The 4,498-nt window shown below is 43.6% G+C and overlaps 1 pseudogene; it reads right to left on the bottom strand.

Moving 5' to 3' along the window:
- Positions 1-276: 276 nt before the first annotated feature.
- LOC139579674 (uncharacterized) lies at positions 277-4,230 on the bottom strand (annotated as a pseudogene).
- Between the last annotated feature and the right edge of the window lie 268 nt (positions 4,231-4,498).

Below are 4,498 nucleotides of genomic sequence, written 5' to 3'. Positions count from 1 at the left end.
CCTTTTTACACAAATGTGCTGTCATGTCATTATCATGTTGGGACAGCCTGTGGGACCTAACATTTAGTGAATGTGAACACATAGTGTTAACTGTTAGGCCTATTATTTTCCAAACTTGGGTCCCATGCATTTTCTAGTTTAAATTTGGGGTCATGTGCAGAAAACCTTTGGGGACCCCTCAACACATTCCTGTGGTGTGCAAAGGTCTTAGGTTAAAACAAACATAGTCAGTAGGTCACACTCACAGGAATGTTTTTAAGTCTAACAGGGTTGCTTTCAGAATCTGTGGTTGGAACCCATATTGCCTCTGGTGAATATGTCAGTGATTGACAGCTCCCACTCGCAGGGGGATAGACCTCGGTGACGGATGTAGCGAGCTTTACGAGCCTCAGCCAGTGATTGGTTGAAATCCGAAAGGAGGTGGAGCATCCTGGGCTGTCCATCAGGAGTGAGGGAGTCAGAGGGGGCAGGAGGAGGAGGAGAGGAGGATAATAATTCTCTCTCTGTCTGTCCTCCCATTCGCTTCCTCCCTCTCTTTCTTTTGCACTGCTCTCCCCTCTCCCCCCTCACATCTTCACTCTCCCGTTCGGCTCTCCCCTCCCTCCGTCCCTCCCCCAGCCCAGTGCTGGTCAGTGCAGCTGCAGGCTGCAGTTTTAGGTCTGGCAGGCAGAGCGGCTCTGCTGAGCTCTCTGCCCCATGTCTCTGTGCGTCTAAAGACTGAGCTGCAGAGGAAGTCATGGATGCGAGCCTGCAGTGGAACAGACATTCCCCCACACACAGCCTTCACTGACCTGAGAGAGAGTGGGGGGAAGAGAGAGAAAGGGGGGAGAGAAAGAGAGCGGGCGAGAGATTGAGAGCGAGAAAGAGAGAGAGAGAGTCAGTCGGACAACGCATGCATGCATGCACACACAATCGCACACACACAAATGCGCACACACACATAAACACAAACGGTGGTGTTATCAGCTCTGTGGATTCAGTAAAATGCTGCATTGAACAACAGAGAAAGTGATAGAGGGAGAAGAAAGGGAGCCAGGAAGAGGACTATAAATCCAATAGAAGTTGGCAGAGGAATGCACATCGTAAAAGAAAATTAGTTTAGAATCAGTCTGTTAAAAGAGCCAGAATGGATCCGTGCCTAGTCACAACACAGAGAAGACAGACACACACACGTCAGAGGAGAGTGGGGGGGGGGGGGGGTTATGGTATGGAGCTGTAGCATAGATATGGGATATGAGCTGAGAAATAGTTATAATTGTTATTCTTTCTGAAACACACACATGCAAACACACACACTCATTCATATCTCTCTTTCTCTCTGACAAAGTCTTATATTTTCTCACAGAGACTATCTCTCTCCAGAGGATAACAGTCGTACCCACACTAGCAGAGAGCTCTGTGTGTGTCTCAGAGTGAGGTATTAAGCGTCTCGTTATCTGCCCCCTGGATTAGCATAATTAACCAGTCCGCCTACTTAGAATCCTCTTCCTCCAGTCAGCTTGCTGCAGGGGCCATTCGAGAATAATTAACCAGTCTGCTCGCTTAGAATCCTCTTCCTCCAATCAGCTCGCTGCAGGGGCCATTCGAGAAACTGGAGGGGCACAAAGGACTGAACATTGTGTGTGTGTGTGTGTTTGTGTGCGTGTGTGTGTGTGTGTGTGGAGCTTGGTCCGATTATCTCATTATCAGAGTCAGTAAGGCGAAGGGCCCAGGGCTGGGTTTCTACTTAGCTAACATATGGAATTGTTTTATGATGGTCATACCAAGGATAATTTAGCTATTTTGTTTAGAATTTTAGGGCCCTGTAATTATAACAAAAATATATACAAAAATAATTTGATGAAACATTGAATTTGGTCCAAAAAGGGAAGTGTATGTTTTGAAGTGTATGACAGACCAAGAGACCAATATAAGAAAGCTCAGGGGGAAAAAAATATTATACCGTTGAATTATCCGTATGCCTTTGACATTGAAATGCCCCATTCACAGGTAGCGGGTTACCTTCAGACTAGTCCTGTGACACTTGTGGGGGTCGTAGAGCAAAACAGAGAAGTCCATCGTGTTTGTGAGAATATTTCCATAGAGGGGTCATATTAGTTTGTAGCTCAAACATTTTGGACCCTACAGACATTTTCATGAGAAGACCGATTTTTGGGATGTCTCCCGTTCAACCATGAAAGGCATGTGATCTTCTCTTTAAAGTTGAAACTCTACAGAGTATCTCATTGCATGTATCGAGAGAAATACTGCCCTACTGGGTGTGCTCTGTGCATGCTTTTGCTCTAGCCCTGCTCTAACACACCTGATTCAGCCAAGGATTTTGATTTGATTTGATTCAGCCAATCAACGTTCTTTTGAGCAGCTGATTAGAATAATTAAGGTGTGTTAGAGTAGGGTTGGAACAAAATCCTGCAGGAGGGTATAGCTCTACCAAAGAAGGGTTGGCCATCCCCAGAGGTGATCTGCGATCAGGTGTTTGATTGATCAAAACTAACATTCTCATTTGTTTTTTAACCACCATAAAAAAAAGTTCAATTAGCAGAGAAAATTAAAGCTGAAAGCAGAAGTACTAGGCGGCAGGTAGCCTAGCAGTTAGCGCGATGGGCCAGTAACTGAAAGGTCACTGGTTCGAATAACCTAGCCAACAAGGTGAAAAATCTGTCGATGTGCCCTTGAGCAAGGCACTTAAGCCTAATTTGCTCCAGGGGCACCATACTACTATGGCTGACCGTGTGAAAAAAACTATCCAGTGAATGTGAAAATAAAAAATACTAGTGGCAAGAAGTACTACTGGCAAGGTTAACCTGACTGCAGGCCTCAAATTTCCCTTTGGCATTGACGATCATGCCCCCTTGTTCAGGTGCCTCCCTCATGTCAGCATATGCTATCACCTACACTTCGACATGTAGGCTAATTATTTATGTAGGCCTATATTTACATACACTTATGTTTTTCTTAACAGAATAGCTAGTGTATTTCGGTTTTCAAATCAATTTAATTGGCTATTTTGGTTAATGGATTTGGTGCCCTAGCAGCTGGCCTTGGTGCCCTGGCAGATTGGGCACCTCTTGAACGCCAAATGGCCTTGCCCCTAAAATCACGAAATTCCAGGCCTGCCTGACAGCCTGTTTTCTCTTCTATGCAACTATACTAAGCAAAAATATAAATGCAACATGCAACAATTTCAAAGATTTTGCTGAGTTACAGTTCATTTAAGGAAATCTGTCAATTGAAATGCATTAATTAGGCCCTACGGGTAGGCCTGGAAGAGCATAGTTTTATCCACTTGGGAGCCAGGCCGACCCACTGGGGAGCCAGGCCCACCCAATCAGAATGTGTTTTTCCCACAAAAGGGCATTATTACAGACAGAAGTACTCCTACGCATTCCAATTGCACGCTCCTTCAAAACTTGAGACATCTGTGACATTGTGTTGTATGACAAAATTGCACATTTCAGAGTGGCCTTTTATTGTCCCCAGAAAAAGGTGCACCTGTGTAATGATCAGGATGTTTAATCAGCTTCTTGATATGCCACACCTGTCAGGTGGATGATCTTGACAAAGGATAAAATGCTCACTAACAGGGATGTAAACAAATTTGTGCCCCAAATTTGAGAGAAATAAGCGTTTTGTGCGTATGAAAAATTTCTGGGATCTTTTATTTTGGCTCACGAAACATGGGACCAACAATTTACATGTTACGTTTATATTTTCATTCAATGTATTTCTGTGCAACGAGATAGTAGTTAGGTGTTAGGATTAAATTAGCCCTATGAAGGTCCTGTTATATAATCCAGCTCTCCTCAGATTATTTTAATTCTGCCATGAACATGTTACATTAACCCTTTCACAACCCTGAGTCAAAGTCCCAGCTCCACCTTACAAGTTGTGGAGATGTAGTGGCTCTGTAATAAACTGGGGTAGCGCTGTAATGCTGTGTTCATAATACAATAACCCAACTTCACTAATACAGTAAAGACTCTGCTGTTTTTTTCTCATGCAGTAAAGTGATTGTCTTGTGTAGTTTTGGGTTGATGCAGATTTATTTACTTTCTCCCAGTCTGCCTGAGACAGAGGAAGCTCACCTACAGTGGTTTAAACCTGTGGTTGATCTCTGATGTGAAGAGAAGCTCACCTGTGTTTCTCTGGCTCTCTGCTGGCCCTTGTGATTGTGAGTAGTGTAGTCCTGTAAGGCACAGAGGGGTGGGCAGGGTTGAAAAGTCTCGTCATGAATGTTATTTATCTCTTTCTTTCACATCTTTCATCTCTTTCACTCTTGATTGTCTCTAGAATTTTCCTCCTCTAATTTATGAGTTATACACAAATCAATTCAAAATAACCTTTAAACTTAAACTATATCCCATGAAGGGAAATGTATGTTTGCATGTTACACACTAGTGAACACACAGACATACTGTATCAACTTCACTGCCATAGTTCCAAACACATAGCGTATTCTAGTGAGAGGGGAATAAGTAATGTGTGTATCTGTTGTCTC

This window comes from Salvelinus alpinus, chromosome 6 (genome assembly GCF_045679555.1).
Source record: "Salvelinus alpinus chromosome 6, SLU_Salpinus.1, whole genome shotgun sequence".
In the NCBI taxonomy this organism is placed as follows: domain Eukaryota; kingdom Metazoa; phylum Chordata; class Actinopteri; order Salmoniformes; family Salmonidae; genus Salvelinus; species Salvelinus alpinus.
This window is presented reverse-complemented; position numbering and strand designations above follow the sequence as displayed.